Source organism: Triticum aestivum, chromosome 1B (assembly GCF_018294505.1).
Source record: "Triticum aestivum cultivar Chinese Spring chromosome 1B, IWGSC CS RefSeq v2.1, whole genome shotgun sequence".
Classification (NCBI taxonomy): Eukaryota; Viridiplantae; Streptophyta; class Magnoliopsida; order Poales; family Poaceae; genus Triticum; species Triticum aestivum.
Window position 1 is genome coordinate 54,639,403 of NC_057795.1, and position 22,625 is coordinate 54,662,027.

Consider the following 22,625-nt stretch of genomic DNA (forward strand, 5'->3'; position numbering starts at 1 on the left):
CAAATCGTCTTGCAGTGCTGGGAGAGCAGGTGGGTCACCTAACGGTGCTTCAAGGACATATGCTTTCTTGGCTGCTATGAGGATGATCCTCAGGTTCCGGACCCAGTCCGTATAGTTGCTGCCATCATCTTTCAACTTGGTTTTCTCTAGGAATGCGTTGAAGTTCATGTTGACATGAGCGTTTGGCCATTTGATCTACAAGACATATTTTGCAAAGGTTTTAGACTAAGTTCATGATAATTAAGTTCATCTAATCAAATTATTGAATGAACTCCCACTCAGATTTGACATCCCTCTAGTCATCTAAGTGTTACACGATCCGAGTCGACTAGGCCGTGTCCGATCATCACGTGAGACGGACTAGTCGACGTCGGTGAACATCTCCATGTTGATCGTATCTTCTATACGACTCATGCTCGACCTTTCGGTCCTTCGTGTTCCAAGTCCATGTCTGTACATGCTAGGCTCGTCAAGTCAACCTAAGTGTATTGCTTGTGTAAATCTGGCTTACACCCGTTGTATTCGAACGTTAGGATCTATCACACCCGATCATCACGTGGTGCTTCGAAACAACGAACCTTCGCAATGGTGCACAGTTAGGGGGAACACTTTCTTGAAATTATTAGAGGGATCATCTTATTTACTACCGTCGTTCTAAGTAAACATGATGCATAAAACATAATAAACATCACATGCAATTATATAAAGTAGTGACATGATATGGCCAATATCATATAGCTCCTTTGATCTTCATCTTCGGGGCTCCATGATCATCTTGTCACCGGCATGACACCATGATCTCCATCATCGTGTCTTCAAGAAGTTGTCACGCCAACGACTACTTCTACTTCTATGACTAACGCGTTTAGCAATAAAGTAAAGTAGTTTACATGGCGTTCTTCAATGACACACAGGTCATACAAAAAATAAAGACAACTCCTATGGCTCCTGCCGGTTGTCATACTCATCGACATGCAAGTCGTGATTCCTATTACAAGAACATGATCTCATACATCACAATATATCATTCATCATTCATCACAACTTCTGGCCATATCACATCACATGACAATTGCTGCAAAAACAAGTTAGACGTCCTCTAATTGTTGTTGCATCTTTTACGTGGCTGCAATTGGGTTCTAGCAAGAATGTTTTCTTACCTACGAATAACCACAACGTGATTTTGTCAACTTCTATTTACCCTTCATAAGGACCCTTTTCATCGAATCCTCTCCAACTAAAGTGGGAGAGACAGACACCCGCCAGCCACCTTATGCAACTAGTGCATGTTAGTCGGTGGAACTGGTCTCACGTAAGCATACGTGTAAGGTTGGTCCGGGCTGCTTCATCCCACAATACCGCTGAAGCAAGATAAGACTAGTAGCGGCAAGCAAGTTGACAAGATCTACGCCCACAACAAAATTGTGTTCTACTCGTGCAAATAGAGAACTACGCATAGACCTAGCTCATGATGCCACTGTTGGGGAACGTTGCAGAAAATTAAAATTTTTCCTATGGTTTCACCAAGATCCATCTATGAGTTCATCTAGCAACGAATCATGGGAGAGTGATTGCATCTACATACCACTTGTAGATAGCGTGCGGAAGCGTTCAATGGAACGGGGATGATGGAGTCGTACTCGTCGTGATTCAGATCACCGATGACCTAGTGCTGAACGGACAGCACCTCCGCGTTCAACACACGTACGGAGCGGATGACGTCTCCTCCTTCTTGATCCAGCAAGGGGGAAGGAGAGGTTGATGATGATCCAGCAGCACGACGGCGTGATGGTGGATGCAGCAGAACTCCGGCAGGGCTTCGCTAAGCAACTACGGGAGGAGGAGGAGGTGTTGCAGGGAGGAGGGAGGCGCCAGGGCTTATGGGTGCGGCTGCCCCTCCCTCCCCTCCCTTTATATAGGGGCAAGGGAGAGGGGGGGGGGCGCAACCTTGCCCCTTCCTCCAAGGAAGGGGTGCGGCGAAGAGGGGGGGAGGAGTCCATCCTCCCCAAGGCACCTCGGAGGTGCCTTCCCCTCTTTGGACTCTCCCCTCTCCAAGTCTTCTTGGCGCATGGGCCTCTTGGGGCTGGTGCCCTTGGCCCACATAGGCCAAGGCACTCCCCCTACAGCCCATGTGCCCCCCCGGGGCAGTTGGACCCCCCGGTGGACCCCCGGACCCCTTTCGGCACTCCCGGTACGATACCGATAAAGTACGAAACTTTTCCGGCGACCAAAATAAGACTTCCTATATATAAATCTTTACCTCCGGACCATTCCGGAACTCCTCGTGACGTCCGGGATCTCATACGGGACTCCGAACAACATTCGGTATACTGCATACTCATATTCATACAACCCTAGCGTCACCGAACGTTAAGTGTGTAGACCCTACGGGTTCGGGAGACACGTAGACATGACCGAGACGGTTCTCGGGCAATAACCAACAGCGGGATCTGGATACCCATGTTGGCTCCCACATGCTCCTCGATGATGTCATCGGATGAACCACGATGTCGAGGATTCGATCAAACCCCGTATACAATTCCCTTTGTCAATCAGTACGGTACATGCCCGAGACTCGATCATCGGTATCCCAATACCTCGTTCAGTCTCGTTACCGGCAAGTGACTTTACTCATACCGTAATGCATGATCTCGTGACCAAACACTTGGTCACTTTGAGCTCATTATGATGATGCATTACCGAGTGGGCCCAGAGATACCTCTCCATCATACGGAGTGACAAATCCCAGTCTCGATCCGTGTCAACCCAATAGACAATTTCAGAGATACCTGTAGTGCACCTTTATAGTCACCCAGTTACATTGTGACGTTTGATACACCCAAAGCACTCTTAGGGCATCCGGGAGTTACACGATCTCATGGTCTAAGGAAGAGATACTTGACATTGAAAAAGCTCTAGCAAAACGAACTACACAATCTTGTGCTATGCTTAAGATTGGGTCTTGTCCATCACATCATTCTCCTAATGATGTGATCCCATTGTCAATGACATCTAATGTCCATAGTCAGGAAACCATAACTATTTGTTGACCAACGAGCTAGTCAACTAGAGGCTCACTAGGGACATGTTATGGTCTATGTATTCACACGTGTATTACGATTTCCGGATAATACAATTATAGCATGAATAAGAGACAATTATCATGGACAAGGAAATATAATAATAATGCTTTTATTATTGCCTCTAGGACATATTTCCAACACAATGCTACTTATGATGCCGCCACGTCACCTATATCCAAAGTTTTGCCACCTTTTTTTCTCAAAGAGCATGTTGGAGCCCGTGCAACAACCACACAAGTTGCACGTACAAATAACACATTTACTAGTAATAACATCTAAAGGACAAATGCCAGTATGCCACACAAGTTCATCTCCAATTCATGTGATAAATTTGTGCATAACTAATCTACATATATTCACAGCACTGCCGTTCACAATTTACCGCACTCCACTTACACGTTATAGATGGGCTACATGTCCTCCTCTATGTTCCATTCCTATGTGTTCTTCATGGATGGCACGATCCATAGCGGTGGGCAACATGAATCATTGTCACAGCTTTCTAGTCTGGTTCCACACGATGGAGAGTCATCCAATCTAAAGCGGCATAAATCAGGGATAGCGTGTCCCAGCATGTTGTTCATCCGGCGGTGCACACTGAAGACACAACCATGCTTCATGAACATCAAGCCTTACATGTCGTGCACGGAAGGTGGCATTCGCTTCACAATGGGGTAGCTGTCCCAAATAAAAAGTGAGTACTCTCCAAGAGTGTTCCTCGGCACCTACGTAGCATCACGGGGGTCAAACTCGGCGCCGTTCATCTGGTACATGCGGCATCTCAGATCTGGACACATGGTGACGTACATAGTCAAGGTCCATGCATAATAATGTTGTGCTCAAATATGGCGGTCAGTAATACCATGCAGCAAATAGTACTACTCTAGTATAGAGGAAGTAAAATAACCGGCTTATTATATATAGCCACTCTTGGCTACATGGATGAGATAGTAAGACATGGAAAAACAAAAATGGTGGCAGCTAGTGGGTTCAAGTCTTACGCGAAGCCCTAAAAAAAAGCTAGCTATACGTGTCCTCCAAGGTCAAAAGTACTCCTACTAGTACTAGTAAGTAGTACAACAATGAAAGAGAAGGCGAGAGGGTTACAAAATGGAATACCTGGGTAGATGGTGATGGTCCGATCATGGTAGATTGTGTGACCATGTTGCACATCAGTGGTACCATGGGTAATGACTGCTAAGATAGTTGATCCCAATATGCCAAAGTCAGCTACAAGGTTCTAGGTTAGACCGAATCGTGGATGCAAATGCACATCCAGGATCGGTGATCTTATTTTGATCGGGGGATGACTGGTCCCTGCAAAATAATGGAGTACCGTTAGGGATGCAAATGATGGTTTGTGCATTCCGTTTGTAATCTCCTGTACCGTATGATGGCAACCAGATGAAACAAGCCCCCTGGCTTGTCACCGTGAAAATGCGGCCTAGATGGCGCACGGTGTCTTCGAACGTCTAGGGGTACAAATCTGCTGCCGCCAACATGCGCCAGCCTCTGCCGTTACTGCCTCTTGCATTGATGGCAATCCTTATGTTGAACACCACGGTGAGATAGTAATCGTTGTAGCCGCGTCGCTTTGTCGGCGGGTCCGCAATTTCTATCTTCTTCAATCTCATGTAGGCATCATCATACGTATTCAAGCCCAACCAGTCCGGAAGGCCGATCCCAATGGTGGAGAAGGGGCTACGGGAATGGCCGCACTACTATGGATGTTTTGCAAAATGATGGAGGTATCAGGCCGGAGGTATGCAAGCCAATCTTCGTTGGCACTGACCCAGACCTATATATAAGACGGTGCGCATCGGAGAAATTACGGGATGGAAATGGAATAACTAAGTACTACATGATTAAATTCCATTACTGACCTGCTCATCGGACAAAATCCGACTACCTCTCAACGTCGGCAACTCTAGCGGAGTCAATGTGCAACCATGGCCAGGGAGCGGTGGACTGTTCAAAGGATTGTCCCATAGAAGAACCTTCTCCTCGAGGACGCATCGAAGACCAACAAGCATGGCTTTTTCCCAAGCCTATTTAAGCACCATCTTGAAAAAGTTGGTGCAAGAAGCACCGAGTCTTGTGGCGATGAGGACCTCAAAGCGGCATGCGATTTCTCCCAGAGGATCATCGTCCAAGGTCTCCTAGCCCCGACGAGGAGGAGAACCGCCTGGCGAATCCATGGGAGCAGCAAGGAACTACCTTCTCTTCGAGGGGAGGGGAACTAGCGAGGAGGAGATAAGAGCATAGTAACCGCAGGGCCTCGTCCCTTCCAACTATAGATCGTTCCTTAGCGAAGGTGTGCGGCTATTATTTACTACTAGTACTAGCATTATGGGACGTTATGGGATTGCATTATACTGTAAATAATAGCACTAGTAAGAAAGTTTTGGCACTAGGTAGTAGTTTTTGGCGTGGATTAAGAAATTTTGGGTATATTTTTGCTATTTTTTGTACACACCAACTAGTGTCAAAAAACGTCTTACATTATGTGACGGAGGAGTACGTACTCGTACTGTAGCAGTACTAGTACTACTTTCTCTACTAGTAGTGCGATGTACTGTACTTCTAGTATAGTGCACCAGTTTTGAACTCTTGAATCTCAGGGCCAAGGAGCTACAGTTGGAAATGGAGGGTACTACTGTTCTCTAGAACCATTGTTGTACTATCAATGCAGGGAAAGTACACCTGCGTAGTGGCCTAGTGGGTACTCTCGGTGCTCTATTCAGCCGCTCCTCTCATGTAGCTGGCCTACTCAGCTGCTCCTCTCACGCACACACTAGCATCCTGTTTATCAACGACGGTTACCACGGGGGCAGAATATTTGAGTTATTTGATACAGCAAGACTAGGATTTTCGCTTCCATTTGTGGAGGTGTAATGGATCTCATCGAACTTTGTTAGTAGTTCCTTCTTTATGAATGAGATGATGTGAAGCTTTTGCCTCCGTTTAAAAAAACATGTCAAGATGAATTTCTTTTATAGAGCCGATAGTCGAGTGAAGTCCTTGCATGCAATGCCACAAGCTATAGAGTAGTAGTAGAGCACTTTACGATCAGAGCCATATTGCACAGTTCCCAATGCCCCGCCAGGCTTTTCTGGCTCCTCGGGCTTAATTGGGAGGCGCTAGTTTAAATATGCTACTAGCTGATGAGGAAGCTGCAAGTGAGATGCGGCTAGGGCGAGCACGCGAGTCACGAGATGCTAGGAAGGAAAACCCGTTCACGTGGCTAGGCTATCAAGTGCACTCAAATTGTGGTGTCGCACGTCCGTTTGACCTCAAAACTCAAACTACCCGTGTAAAATATTGGCTCATAGCGAAGTTACTATTTTAAAAAATGGTCGCCGTGCGTTCGGCCGGGATCGAACCCACAAAATGAGGTATACACTCCCGCGACCGCTAGTAGTACTTGTTGGAGTACAACACAACCTAGAATAGCCTTTTGTCGCTAATAGTACATTGTTCCTTACAAGAAACCCCATAATAATGCAAGAAACCACTAATAATGCCAAGAAACTGTTGGGGAACGTAGAAATAATTCAAAATTTTCTACGCATCACCAAGATCAATCTAGGAGATTCTAGCAACAAGAGAGAGAGAGGATGAGCATCTTCATACCTTTGAAGATTGCTAAGCCGAAGGATTACTAGAACGCGGATGATGGAGTCGTACTCACGGCGATTCAAATCACGGAAGATCCGATCTACACCGAATGGACGGTGCCTCCGCATTCAACACATGTACAACCCAGGGACATATCCTCCATCTTGATCCAGCAAGGGGAGAGGCGAAGTTGAGGGAGAGCTCTGGCAGCACGACGGCGTGGGTGGAGCTTGTAGTTCTCCGGCAGGGCTTCGCCAAGCACTACTATGGAGGAGGTGGTGTTGGGGAGGGAGAGGGCTACGCCAGGTGTCAGGGATATACCCCGCGGTATGACCCGACCGGAGTCGTAACCCGGCCGGGACTTGGTAAACCGGTGAGTGGTAAACCGACAGGAGTTAAGATAGATGGCTAAGACAGACGGTAAACCGGTGAGTGTTAAACCGGCAGAGTTAAGATAGATGGTGGCACCGGCAGGTATTCATACAATGTTAAACCGGCAGGCAATGTTAAACCAGCAGACAATGTTAAAGCGGCAGACAATGTTAAACCGGCAGACGTTAAGAAGCCCAGGAAAGGAAGTCAAAATAGTTTAAGTCTTAGTCCGAGATGGACTCTACATGTAACCCGCCCCTTTAACTTATATAAAGAGGGGCAGGTCTCCCAAAAGAGGGACAAGCAAGAAACAATCTCTAGGGCTAGACATAACTAGAGGAGAGCCGGCTTGCGGCGACTCCCTCGTGATGATAATGGGATCTAGCCTCAAACAACATGTAGGGTTTTTACCGGATGATGTTTCCCGGGGCCCGAAGCTGTCTAAACCCTTGTCTTGTGTTGTGTCTCTCGATTCCACTCAACCCCTCTCAAGCTACCACATAGATGTGTTGGTCTCGCGACTAAGTCCTCACACTAAGGACATCTGACATGTTAATTCCACAACAGTTGGCACCCACCATGGGGCGATTGCACGGTGGTGATGAGTTCTTGGAGGGATCTCTCTGAGGGATCGAGAAGCTCGTGATTAAACCGGCATAGAGGAAGCGTACAAGATAAACCGGCATGGGATAGCCGTAGGCAGAACTGACAAGTCATTGCTTTTGGATTAAGAGCTGGAGCTATATAGTAGTACGCGCCTCTATGTCTAGATGATCTGGCGAAACTAGATTGAAATAAGATAGACATTGGAGCTAAGCTGGATCGGAGGACCGGGCGTGCTGTAACAAAGTGGAATAAAAATTAAAGTCAAAGAAAAGGTTCAAGGAAAGGAAACGAGTGAATTGCAAGAAACCACCACATTTGGGGCTTATCTTGCAGAAAACCACCTGGTCGCTAACCATTTGCAAAAGCCACCGCGGATTCAGTAAAAGTGTTGCAAAAAGCACTGAACAGGTGGTTTAGCCCGTTTAACCATTTTCTGACTAGTGGGGCCGGACTATAAGGAGCTGATTTGGCAACAAATTGACATATACCTCCCTGGATCTTATAAAAGAAAAGCAATCAAGCCCCCCCCCCCACGGAGGGCATCTCCTTCCTCTCACCGGGAAGAAGCAGGACGACGGCAGCTGAGTGGAGCTGCAGGCGAGGAACGGCAGCGTGGCGGCGGGATCCGGCCAGGAAGGGCCTACAGGCAGGGGATCCGGCGAAACTGGAGGCGGCGCGACGAACTGAGAGGGGGCGATGGCCTCGGCTCCTGCAGCAAAACGACAGCGAGGCGGAGAAGTCAGCAGCGGCGCAGCACGAGGATAAGAAAGGGACCGGAGGCGGCGCAAGGAGCTCACTAGTGGGCGGTGAGGACGATGCAGAGGTCCAAGAGCGGACGAGGCAGGGACGACGCGGTCCTCTGCTCGCTCGACATGAAGCAGCGGCGGCACGCCGCAGCTCCATTGCCATGGCCGTCGCTGAGCAGTGTGGCTCCCAGACGAGTCGGGGTCATAGAGAAGGGCGCGGCCGTGTGGTCCATAGCTTGCCGGGCGCGCCGAGCAGGAGGCCAAGGCGCTGTGACATGGGCACACCGAGCAGGAGGCCGTGGGGCTGTGCCGCGGGCGCGCCGACCTGCTCGCGGTCACCGTCTGCCACCGTGACACGCTCGGGGGCGCGCACGCCGCGCTCGACTGCTCGCTCATGTCCATCTCCTATCTGCTCCACCTCCTCCTCATCTCCATGTCCGCCCTGCCGGGGCTCACGCTCCCTGCCACGGCATCCCGATGGTCAGCAGGGTTAGGGCGTCGCCGTGTCGGCCGAGCTCGCGCTGCTCCATAGGGGAGGGGTTGATTGCTTTTCTTTGTTAGATATAGGGGTGTGTGTGTTATTTGTTTGTTGATTCATATCCTTACAACCGGGTCCCACTTGTCGGAAACGTCCTCAACCGTGCCAAATTACATGTTCAGTGCAATCTGCAACACTTTTACTGAATCCGCGGTGCCTTTTGCAAATGATTAGTGACCAGGTGGTTTTCTGCAACTCAAAGGAAACAGAGTCGTCCGTGACCCGGACTCGTCCATCGATTATGCCTGCGCTGCTCCATTCGATCTCGGATTAAGTCATCACTGCTGCCGATTCAAGAGACACCAAATGCAACTCCGATCTGCCAAGACCAAGTCAATGCAAAAGTGGACTTCAAGTAATCCATTAAAGCAAAGGGAAGTGTTTGTGGCCGGGGCGCCGACCAAACAGTTGCGCCGGTCGCACCCCGTGCGTTGGATCTTTTTTTGATCCAAGGACACTGTCGCGCCACGTGTTACCAGACTTCTCCTTTTTTAATGCGCATGGGGTTATCCTTTTCAAAGTGATTTTGCTGCAACCGCTCGGGGTTTCGTTTCGAGGCAGGGCGACCGCGGGCGACGGGCTTGTTCGCGCAGGGCGGCGGCGGCGGCCTAGGGCGGATCTCTATTCTCCGGCTATCTATGCCCCCCCGATAGTAACTCTCCCCTCGAGCTTTCCATTTTCGTTTTTGTCTTCCCCTCCCCCGTTGGATTTAGGGTTAGGGCGTGGAGAGCCGCGGGCCGGCGCCGGCGCCGGCGCGGACGAGGATGGGTTGGTGTTCCTGCAGGTCGAGGGAGGCGGCGGGGTTGCGTTCCCGCGAGCAGAGGGAGGGGGCGGGGTGGGGTTCCCGCGGGCAGAGGGAGGGGGCGCGGTGGTGAATTTGAATCTGGCCGCTATGGATTTGGGATGGGAATATGGTAGCTGCAACCTGCGTACTGGTTTTGCTGGAACCGGTGACCGCGGCGAGCTGCAGAGCTCAAAACGGTAAATTAGACTGGAGGGAGCTGGTCGGTGCTACAATCGGTTCTCAGGATGCTACAACGGGCGCCACAAAGAGCTGGAAGCAGCCATCCAGGATGCTACGTGCCCATGTGTTTTTTTATCTTTTCAATGTGGAGATGGGGATAAAGAAATGCTGCAATCGTACAAAGCTCAAGCTCTGGTTTCCTTGAAAAAACAAACTGGAATACCCAATTAACATCAGGATTTGTGAGTGCCACCTTAGTATGATTGTCTTATCTTGACTCAAACTAGTTTAATAAATCTTGACCGTGTTTATATGATATATTAACAGCTAGAATACTTGATTAGTCTCATGAATGAGAGATTCCATATAAAACATATCTTGCACATTTTTTTGTAGAGTCAGTCAAGCTTAATCAAATTTGGCTTGGGACAAACCTAGAATTACAATTATTTCAGGGAGTAGAATTTGAGGTTCGGTTGGCTAACATACAATCAGGCCACGCACCATTTGATACCTCCTGCGCTAGTTAATTCTGATCCATGCACCACTTCTCTAATTAATTTGATGTAAATTTGTAAATAGGCCTCTTGGTGCTGCAAAATCTCCTAGGTTTTATTCTATAGCAGACGTACTTATAATAAATGCTAATTTTCAGAGTGCTTTGTGTGTGCTTGTATGTTTCATAGGTTTTACAGAATTTTTTAGGTGTTCATGTATGTTTTTTCCTAGCTTCTGATGGTTCAGTTTTATGGTTTTATTGACTTGTGTTTTTTCCTTTTTTGTAGATGTTGCAGGTAACTCTGGTGAGAATGAGGGGAGTAAGAAGGCTAAGAAGAAGATTAAGAAGAAAGGCAACCTATGTGGCCTTAAGTCAAGGTTTAACTCAAAAAGGCTGGCTCAGATTGGGAAGCAAATATCACCGGAAAAATAGAGAATCATAAGGGAGGGCCCGTTTGGAGACTTGTTGGACATCCGGTCTTTCAAGGTGCCCCATGAGCTCATTGAGTTTGTTGCGATGAACACGAATCACGTACTCTCTGAGTTCAAACACAAGAACAAATCTATCACCTTCAGCAAGCTTATGGTGAAAAGGATTTTCAACGTGCCATCCGGTGATAGACCCGTGAAGCTTCTAAAGAAGAGTGATGAACATGATCTTCGCAACATCTACAAGGAGGGGAATAGGGCTCCAATCGCCCATGTTGTCAAGTTGCTCACTAGTTGCAGTGAGGAGGACGTGGTTATGATAAATAGGACTTGGGCACTCCTTGCGTTGGCAACAGTTTTGTGCCCAGGCACAGGCAATATGGTGAATCTCGAGTATCTTGCTTCCCTCGAAGATATGTCTTTGGTGCATGAATTCGTTTGGGATGAGCACTTGTTGGCACGAGCTATGGAGGAGGTTGGAGTCTTTCAAGAGAAGAAGAGGATGCAAGCAAACGCAGAAAAAGAGTTTCAGATTGCTTCATGCCTTCCCATGTTAGCGGTATGCAACGCAACATTACGAAATACCTCCATCTTTCCCCTTTGCTGCATGAAACCTTCATGCCTTTATGTTTTTTGTTGGCTAATGTCCTTTTCCATTCCATGCAGATCATATACATGGATCATGTTGATATTCCGGCTGGCCTCCCAAATGAGCATGCTATTGATTATTCTGTGCCAAGGATACGTTTTGTTTGTCAAAAGGATTTTGAGTGGTTGGATAAAGTTGACAAAAACCAGCTCACTCTTGTCCAACCTTTCTACGGGAAACACACCCATGTAATTTCGCTACATCCCGCCTATGTATTTTCTTTTGTCAATGAGTATTAACACACCCATGTAGCAATCTTTGCTTTTCCAATTTAGTTAATGGAAGCTTTCTTATTTATGCCACTCATGTTTTGTTTTCCTAGATCCTGAGTTTGTGCAACACCCCCTATGCAGCACAACTTGTGGGACAGGAAGTTGGTGCTAAAGCAGCTAGTGGGAAGGGAGTTGGTGCTGAAGCAGCTAGTGGGAAGGGAGTTGGTGCTGAAGCACCTAGTGGCCAAGGAACTAGTGGCCAAGGCAGCCAAATTCAAGGTGCTGAAATTCAAGCAAAGGACTCTCAATCAAATGAGGCTCAACAAAATGTTGATGCTGAACCACACCTATCATCATCGCTCAACGATTGGCTGCAGCAATCATTCCCTAGCATGCAAGATCTAAGGGTACATTATCTTTTTCATTGTATTCATTTCCTGTTTACCTTTGGCTTCGCATTATTTTATTATACCCAGCTGCAAGTGTATATTTATTTTGCTGCATCCTTCATGTTGATGTGCAACAACCATGTTCTGTTTTTGCTTCATATGTTGTTCAAGTTCATACATACTATGCTTTTTTGCTACATCCATATGTCTAGTGTGCTACAACTACATTCTGTTTTTGCTTCAACCATGTCATAGTTTTGCTACATCCATATCATTAATTTGCTACCTACATAGTTGACAGTAAATTGCTATAGTCACACTCTTTATCTGATACGTAGTGACACAACATCATACCTACTTGTTTTATCGCTTCATCCATATCTCTAATGTGCCACACCCACATTTGTGTTTTTTTACATCCATACATATGACTAAAATGTTCAATACTTGCCTTCTTGTAGGTACCAACTCAGTTTCAAATGCTTTACCACAAGCACAAGGGTATTTTTGCATCGGAGGTGGATGATGTTGTTGGCAAGTTTGGACAGTGTTTAAAGGGATTGCAGTGCAACCGGATGGCTGCCCTCCTTTGTGATGTTGGAGACGCCATCACAGCTACCAGTGATCCCAACTTCTCCTTTGAAACACCTATCATGGACGAATGTCGCGGAAAAGAGAATGATGCTAAAGCTGCAAATGCTGGCATTGGTGCTCAAGCTCAAGCTGAAGGTACACCACCTAGCATTAACAAGGATGAAGTCACCGGATTGAAGCAACAAGTTGCAACACGGGCTGCTGAAACTCCTGAGCAACAACGAGTGAGTTTCGAGATGGAAGGCAACATCTCACCTCACAGTCCCCCACTCTTCTATGATGCACCCAGGAGTGCAACAGCCGGCATTTGGGATGACGAGCCATCCTGTGAGTTGTTCCCAAAGGGCTCCGAAGACTACGAGATGATGCATTGCACGGATGAGCCTATAACCAAGAAGAGCGCAGTCAGCCCCATATTTGAAAACATCCCGGTGTTCCCTGTTTCAGACGATGATGACAGCCCAAGTATGCTTCCTTCCTCCTGCATCATTTCTTTTTGTTTTTCTCCATGTCATTTTTTTCGCTACATATGTGTGATTGCAGCAAATTCTCTTTTGTACAATCCCTTGCAAACTCATCCATTTTTGTTGCTTGCTATAGCTCCTAAGATGGTCGCTCCAGAAGAGCAAATTGTTGATGCAAGCAGTGGCCCTAGCACACATGACAAGAACACTAGGAAGAAGAGGATGGCCAAAGTTCCAGCCGTAAAAAATACCAAGGCAAAGAAGCAAAAGGTCGATGCAGCTGCAGCCACGTATGAGAAGTATGTAAAGCATGGGAAACCATTGAGGAGATCACATGCCAATGAACAAGTGTGAGCTACCTAAGCCCTATCTCTTTTTGGTTTCTGTTTTTTATTTTTTTCTGCTCGAAACAAATGATTCATTCAGTTGCATCTATGGTAACAGGACACCTTTCATCAAGATAGGTGGATTTTACATTGGATACAAGAAATTCCTGGTATGCTTCAAGCCTCGCGGGGATATGAATGATGAGGTTATGTCCCTATGTATCGAGATGAACAACATAGCATCCCGTGCAGCAAGTGGTACTAATCTGAAGAAATACATGTTCTCAATCCATGCGGGGGTAAGTTTTTGCAAAAACAAGCAATGCTTCATTCCTTTTTTTCTTCACATTTTTTGTTGCAACACACACTAACCATTTTGAGGTGTCTTTCAAGTAGATCTTACTAAAACAAGACCCAACAACCTTCCAACCAGCAAAACTCATAGCCGAGCTTGAAAGGGCTGTGACAAAGTTCAAGGCGAATAAATATGACTTCGTAAGTTTCTCGAGAGCCTACTTTTGTTTCACACCACAAATACTTTCAAAATATGGTCCAATGATGTAGCATTTCCTTCGAAACATATGTAGCAATTATTATTAATATTGACAACATCTCTTTGAAACATATGTATCAATTCTAGTTGATGTTGAATGCTTTTTTGTTTGCAGTTACAACATTGGAAAGCTTACGTTCATTCCTACTAGGCTGTAACATTTTTTTACATGTTCTGAGTACCTTTTTTTCCTTTCTTTGGTGTTTTACAGCTTTTTGTCACAATTGTTCATGAAAAGCATTGGATAATTGTTTGCGCAAACTTACTATACAAGTAGTGGAATGTATTTGACTCAATCCATTCAAAAGGAAAACAATCTCCTTTGAAGAAGCAGGCCAATAACCTGGTAGGCTCATGCTCTCTATTTTTATTTTTCTGTTTTCCCTTTGATTCATCTACATAAATGCCCTGTTGTCATCTTCACACACCTCATCCTATTTTTTTCAAACTTTGGTGCATGTTTTTCGGTGGTAGATCACAAACTTTGCAGCCCTCGCACAAGAGTACAGCGAATTCAATGTCAATGTTGGATCCTTCGCCTGTGTTGACCTAGAGGATTACCCAAAGCAAGATAATCTGTGAGTTTTCTTTTTGAATTTTGCTTCAATCATGTGTTCCATTTCAACAATTTGTTGTTTCAACTATGCATCGGAACTATGAAGGATAATTTTTTTTATCTCATAGATGTGATTGTGGCTTTTTCGGGCTCAAATATGTGGAGAACTTTGATGGGAAGTCAATGAAAGAGTTCAAGCAGGTACACATTTGTTTTTCTTGTCATTTTGTTGCAATCTACTTTCTTTGTTTTCAATACTCATGCAACACAAGAATAATTAGTATCATACTTGCTTACTTTTTACATTCATTTTTACAGGAAGACGTGGCGCGATACCGCATGGATGTGGCGCACAACCTTTGCACTCACCCAATGAACAATGCCCCAATGGAGCGGGCATTCAAGGAAGAGTTGGCGGCTTAATTTGCGGGAGGGTTCAAGACGATCAAGCTCGTTTCTTTCGTTAGGTCTAGAATCATGTCTGAGGTGGTAGCGTTCTGATAGTATTAGAGTAGTGCACGTTCGTATGTAAACTGATGATACCTTCGGTAAACATATGTGTTATTTTGGTATGTAAACCGATGATAACTTGATATTTTTGGATGAAGCACTTCTTCCGTTTTTTAATGGATGTGATCTTCTGCTTGCCAACATGATCATGCATTGACAACGGTTTATTATTTTGCTGGTTATGAGCTTCATCCATAGAAGTTTCAAGGGAATCTCTGTGCAATTTTCCCCTCGAAACCTTTTTCATGAAAACAATATGTGGATGCTGCATTGTCATAGTCAAATTGTTGGAAGCTTACAAAAAATAGCTACAACCTTCTGTTAGATTTGTTGCAGGGCCAAAATCTACATTTTACCTGCAAATTAGCTACATCCCTATGATATTATTGCTGGAAGCATAATGTAAATAAGCTTCCTTCCCCAACTCTTGCTGCATAGAAAAATCAACACTTTAAATCAAATCATTGAAGGCTTTTCCTTTTCATACTTGTTATATTTGCTTCAACCATGTTAAAAAAGCTTCAACCATGTTTCCTAAAAGCTTCAACCATTATTTTTGCTTCAAACATGTTTAAAAAAGCTTCAACCATTGTTTGAAAAAGCTTCAACCATGTTTCCTAAAAGCTTCAACCATAATTTCAAAAAAATTCAACCATGTTTTTCAAAAGCTACAACCATGTTTCCTTAAAGCTTCAAACATGTTTTTCAAAAGCTGCAACAATGCTTTTCAAAAGCTTCAACCATGTTTCCTTTTTAAAAATGAATCAAGTTGTAGTAACAACAACCATTGAGTACTATTTTACAAAAAAAAATTAGAAGTTGGCACCATCATAATTAAAAAACCAACATTCTGCATTTTGAAACCACACATGTAGTAATATGTTGCAATCCCAAAACACAAACATTCATAAGACATGGGGTGTTACAAGGTAATTCATCAATTTTTTCCCTCACGAAACATCCTAAAGTGTAAGGATTGGGCCGACACCCGGAGCTTTCGCGCTCACACTCGCAGCAAGAAAAGCGGCAAGGAGTTCGCAGTTCTTCATGTTGTGATCCTCATCTTCACAGTATTTGCATGGAGTCTTCTTTTCCATTGGCTTTGGAGCTTTCTTCATTTTCGCTGCGTCCTTCTTTGATTTCTTCTTCATTTCATCTTCTCGAAGCTCAATTAGTGGCTTCCTACGCTTCTCTTTTTCTTTTGGCCTCCCCTTTTTGCTGACTTTGGTGGGTTTCATAGTCCTACGGGGGGTGGATCCTGCTGCCCTGTACTTGGACCCCCTGAGACTTGTTCATTTGCTGCATGACCTTGGGCTTCTTCGTCTCCTGCAACCCCATCGGTCACTCTAGCTTTAATCGCAGCAACCCCAACACTGCCCTGATCAATTAGCCTAGAGACAAAACTATAAGATTCATCATTGAAGCATGCATCAGAAGCAAGTTTCCCAAACTTCCGGCAGAGAGAGTTAAACTTTAGGGTGTTTGTCGTGGGGACGCCGAAATGCATAGCTCTATGCCCATCGCCTGGTTCAGGTGCAAGGTTGGTTGCTCTCTTAGACCATCTTGGAAGCATGTAATTCGCAAGTATCGCTTGCAGGTTCAGGTGCACCATAACACGGATGATATGTGGGCAGATCAGCCCACACATCTCAAACATGTTGCAACTACACATGTATGTATGATCTTCAGGGGCAACACGCACCGTGTACACTTTAGGTTTGATGCCATCATTTGCAACAAGGCGAAACCAGACGACATTCCCTTGCAGCTGGTATTGCAGCCCATAGCCTGTTGATTTAGCCAATAGTTTCTGAAACTTGGAAAATACCTCTTTGGTATAGAAATCTGCAGCCTGCTTTTCAATGTTGTAACTGCAAAACAAAAAAGCTTCCAACATCAATAAGAATTGCTACATATGTTTCATTCAAATGCTGCAACCAAACTATACTGGAAAACTAAAAAAAATGATATATGACTTTGGACTTACTTGCCCCAGAGTGGCGGCCTCGTCGCTTCATTGATGAAGCCCGCATTGTATTCACGATCAAGCATTAGCTCCTGGCAAAGCTCAAACTGTTGCACAAATGTCCAAACCGAGTCTCCATGATGATTTAATGTCTTGAAGTAGGAATTCAGGCCCTCGGAGCGCCCAGTTGTTCCTGTGAATGGGAAGAACTTACTCCTAAAGTACACAGGAGCCCACGTCTCCCTGCTGTTCCACATGTTTTTGAGGTGCTTCTTATCAGCCACACCAAACACCTCGACCATCTGCTTCCACCGTTCTTCAAACTCCTCAACAGTATCTGAACCATTAATGCAACCATAGAATGCTTCTGCAAAAGGCTCATCCTTGCCCAGCATCTTCCCTAGTTTTGTCCTTGCAACCCGGAAGACGTGCCACTTTAAACATCTGTGTGTTGAATCTGGAAATACCATTGAGATGGTTGTAGCCATTGCCTGATCTTGATCAGTCATAATGTTCAACGGATGCTCATTATTCATTGCCAACACCCATTGCTGGAAGACCCACTTGAAAGTTTTGATGGTCTCATCAGGCAACAAAGCACACCCCAAGAAAACAGTGTGTGTGTGGTTGTTAATGCCAACAATCGGAGCAAAGGGCAAGTTGTAGTGATTTGTGCAAAATGTGGTGTCGAAAAACACACAATCTTTGTACTTTGGATATACAAGGCCCTTGTTCTCCCATCAACCCAGAAAAGCGCCCTAATAGCTCCATCTTCTTGTAGCTTTGAGAAAAAGAAGTTGGGATTCTCCACTTGTCTTCTCTCAAAGTACTCGATTGTCAGCTCCAAATCACGCTCTGACAGGCCCTTCGCAGCTTTGCTCTTGCATTTGTCACATCAGTCTTCACATACGACAAACTCCTCGGATCACAACACCGTGCATCTCCAAGCAAGCCCATCATATTAGCCGTTGATATGTTGCGATAGTGTAGTGAAGTGATGTACTGCATGTCTGCATCTAGGATCTTTCTGTGAGAGCGGCAAAATATCCGACGCCCCCTTTGCAACATCAGCTGGTGTGTGTGATCGGCCTCAAAAACTGTCACAACCCAGCTATCGTCTTTGAGGTTAACACCCATACGAGCCTTGCAATCATACCGCTCCAACCGGTTTCTTTTCCTCTTGTCGCTCACATCCATATAGATGCCAGCTTGTTTGCTTGGAGATTTTTTGTTACTCGCATAGCTCATATCAACATCTTCACACTCATTTGTTGCAGCTCCGTTAGAAATGCTACCACCAACATTCTTCGAAGGATTTTTCCGTGAGTGTATGCACTCAAAAACTCTATAGATTAGAATGCGCTTCTGATCCGAGCTATTTTTCCTACTACGTTTTGATGTCACAATGCGAGTACCAAAGCCCATCTTCGAGGCATATTCATTGTAAACATGTTGAGGTTCTTCAACATTGTCAAAAACCATTCCAACAAAAGGGACAACTGGCTGTGATGATATATCTTCATCCGGTTCATCAACAAGTGTTGCAGCATTTCCATTGGCATTGTCACTAGCCACACGGGCATTGCCATGATTTGGAGCTACACCATCGGTGTTCGGCTGCAACAAATCGTCACTATCATTTTGCGGAGTATCATTTAGATCGATGCCATATTCTTCTTCTTCATGCGCAACATTTTGCATATCATCGTCAAGGAAAATTGATGGCTCAACAGCAACATTCTGCAACAAAATCAGCACCCAAGTCATTTTTTTGCTGCATGAAAAAACATGCAAAAAGCGCGAACAAAAAAAGTGGACGCAGCATGGCAATCTTAATCCCAAAACAATTCCTGCATGCAGCATTTTAGGATGCAGCATGTAACATCCAGCAAGTAGCATGTAGAAAATGCAACACATGCTTGTAACATTTTACTAGATGACATTAGGATGAAACATCTTACTAGCATTAATTGACACCATCGCAGTAATATTCCACAACAATCAAGCACAAGCATGTTGACAACATCTCTTTTCAATCTCATGCTCATCAAAGGTTGCAAATTTTTTTTGTGAACAAAACGATCTAGGGTTTGCAATTGGAATTCATACCAGATCAATCTCATCCCGGCCATGCCGGGCTGCATCTTGGAAGACCACACCAGGGTTGTAGTATCGTTGCAGCATCGGTCCTCTACTACCAGGGTCTTCCCTCCTCAGTGGACTTCAGCCATGAACGGCAGCGGAGCTCAAGCCCAAATCCATGGCGGCAAGGAGGTCATGACGTATGTACGACATGATTGAAGCAATCCCAAGGCGGCTTAATAGGTGGGGGATCCCCTCTTCGACGTGATTCGGCTGCGGGGAATGAAAAATAGGCGGATCCAGTCGCCACCGCCGCAGATCGGGGATAGGCAGACGCAGGGGATCGAGCTCCCCTGTTTTTCTCGTTGTGGCTGTTCGTACAACGGTTGCAACAAAACGTTTTCTTTTTTGCTGCAACGGTTGGTTCGGTTGTGGCCTAGCGCGGAAATCCAACGGTCCATGCTAATCGCATCGCACGGCTGGGGCTGGACCGGCCGAACAGTTCGGCCGGTGTGCCGGCGCAGATCGCTGGCCTAAAGCAAAGCTGTCAAGAGTGGTACGAGAGGACGGGTTGGATCTGGCTTGCCTTCTTCTCGCCTGATGAGCCGCCCGTCGTCTTCAGCCACCATCCGTAAACCGCCGCACCTCGGGCATCAAATCCCCTCGCCTCCGCATCCAAGCCGGTGCGTGGCCATACTGAACGAGGCCTGCGGTCTTGCCTTCGTCACTGGTGGCTCTCTGGCCGCCCCGTCCGCTGGTTGGCTCTGCTTCGAACAACCCGCCACGGTTGACTCACCTCGCGCCACCTCGGCCGCGCACCGACCGGCCACCGTCGCCTCACTTCGAGCCGGCTCGGTTGCGCTCGGCTACCTCCAATATCGTGGCACGCCGCCCCCGTTCCGAACCGCCTCCGCCGTCATTGCTTCGGCCCCACTCCAAATCGCCGCAAGTCGCCTCCACTACTGTGCGTTCCGGCCGCCCTCCGCTTTACTGCGGCTGGTTCCTGAGCTCGGTGAGCCGGTTCTTCCCGCCTCGCTGACAGTAAGCCGGCGCTGGGTCATACTGGACGCGCCCATCATGCCGCCCTCACCATGACCCCTGCTGAGTCACCGGCCACCCCTGCTGCCGAGCCACCTCTGCCTTAAACCACCCCCATGCAGGCTTTGAGTCGCCGATGCCCCTCTGACTTGGCCGTCGGGTTGCTACTGGTGTGTCCTCGCACCTGCCTGAGTTCCCGTCGCGCGGATTCGCCTTAAACCGGCGCCCTGAGCTGCCTTCTCCGCCATGGCTTTTGCCGCTGTTTTTTCTCCTGGGTGCCCGCGTCGCCCACCGGTCTTGACAAGCGATTCGCCGCGACTGCGCAACACCTCACCCCTGCGGCTTCAGGTTGACCAGCCTCTGAGGCGCCACGACTTGGACTGCAAAATCGCCGCCTTAAGGCGCTGCAGCTGTTGAGAGCCTTCGCCTCATCGGGTGCTCCGCCAGCACCGGCCTTACGCATCGTCGAGCCGCCCGTCGTCTGAAACACCGAGGCTGTAACCCGCTGGGAGCCCCGTTGAACCGCTGCGGTGCCTCGGGCTGAGCCGCGTTTGCTGCTTTCGACTGCCGCGTGTTTTTGCTAAGTCGCTGTGGCCCACGCCAAGTCGCCTGCATCAGTTAAAGATCCAATATGAGCTATTTACTAAAGAAGGAAATGAACCGAAGATGGGAGCGGTTCATTGTTTTTGTTGGAAAACTTGTTTTGAAATTTGGCTTTTGTGAAGTGATTTTCTGGAGTCTAAAACATCAGTTTAGAATGAGTAGCTGCTGACTGCAATTGAAAGTAAGTTGTCTGGTTCAGTGCCTGAAAGCAAAGTCTCCAGGAGTTTGAGGGGGTACGGTGCCCCTACATACTATAGCATCCTGCATGCACACCACTAACCACAGGCTGCAAGCTACTTCTGCAAAGTAGTCCTCTACTTTAACAAGGGTCAAACATGACCCAGATGATCTTTTCTGAGCTGTCAGGACCGTTTTAAGCTGTTTCTGCCGCGATGAGTTACCGGGGTTGTTTTAATCGCTGCTTTGTCTGAACCACTTATATCGCGATTGAAGGGATCATCCGTCGTCTGAAAAAAATCAGGTGATATTCATCTAAAGATTATTTTCCTTAACACAAATTGTTTTATCAAAGAACAATTACTCCGGTATGTGATATTTTTTCGCAGGACCATTATTTATTACAAAGGTGTGGCAAGGGGGCAAGCATCATCATTATTTTTTTCACTAGCGCTCGTCTATGCCTAGATGCTCGACGGGCACATGTGCACATCGCCGCCCCGCTACATCAAACATGACGTGGTTGACTCACCCGTTCGCGCGGTTTACCGCGCTTGCATTGAACTGCCGTCTGCACCGGCTTACAACGCCGCGGCCGGTTCATTCGTCTGACCCTGTCAGGTCTACATCAACACACTGGGCCGCATCTACCCGGATGAGCCATTTATTAAGTATAAGAAAATCACAGCTTGGGTAGCCTGTTTTTCTTCCAACAAATTGAAGGCAAATTATTATCAACCGCCGTCTGTGCTAGATGGCTCAATGGACATGTGCACAAGTCGCCGCCACTACAGCTTGGTTAGCTTCAAACAACCAGTTGGAAGGAACCATTGGCCGAGTTGCTGACACGGCTCATACGGGATCATTTATAACTCGCCGCAGTCACCTCAACCTTCTATGGATGCATATCGTGCTATCAACATCAATGATATACAATTTATGCCGGTCAAGTATGGAGAATCTCAAAGTCAACTCCTCGAGACATCTTAAGACTCGGGGGCTACGATGACATGACTCAGCGAATCTTGCCAGTTTCAGCAAATTTAAGAACCCTAGGATGATCGAGGGAAAGATAACACGGTCCTGGAGGCTACTGCTGTATTGATGAAAATTTAAAGGCTGTCAGAAAATTTCCGGCTTAAAAAATATATGACAGTTACAAAAACCCGGCTCAATGAAGAAGTTCCAGTTCATCAGAAAGGATTCCTGTTCAAAATCTGGATCAAGAGACATCTTTATCATAAAACATTGAAGCTCTCAAATATCCGGTTTAAAATCCGGCTCAAAGGAAGTCAGTCTCATTGAAGCTTTCTAATGTCTGGTTTACAATCCGGTTCAAAGGAAATTTATCTATCATGAAGCTTTGAAGCTCTCAAATCCGGTTCAAAATCTGGTTCAAGGGGAAATCTATCTCCCACAAAGCTCCGACGCTCTCAATATCCGGTTCAAAATCCCGGATCAAGAAGAATTTATCTCTTGCAAAAAGTTAAAGGTTGCCGAAGAGGACCTGTTGCCATGATGCATGGTTCAAACATGGGTATCCCGCCTTATTGGCTTATCATATTATTGGTTACATGGGGGCTTTAGCTGACAAAGTGGAGTTCTGTCCATTAATCCGGCTATCATGCCACAACAAAGCTTGGGAGCTTCAC

At 46.4% G+C, this 22,625-nt stretch overlaps 1 pseudogene; it reads left to right on the top strand.

Annotated features, from left to right (window-relative positions):
* Positions 1-9,855: 9,855 nt before the first annotated feature.
* On the top strand, positions 9,856-14,973 carry LOC123076971 (uncharacterized; annotated as a pseudogene).
* Positions 14,974-22,625: the final 7,652 nt, after the last annotated feature.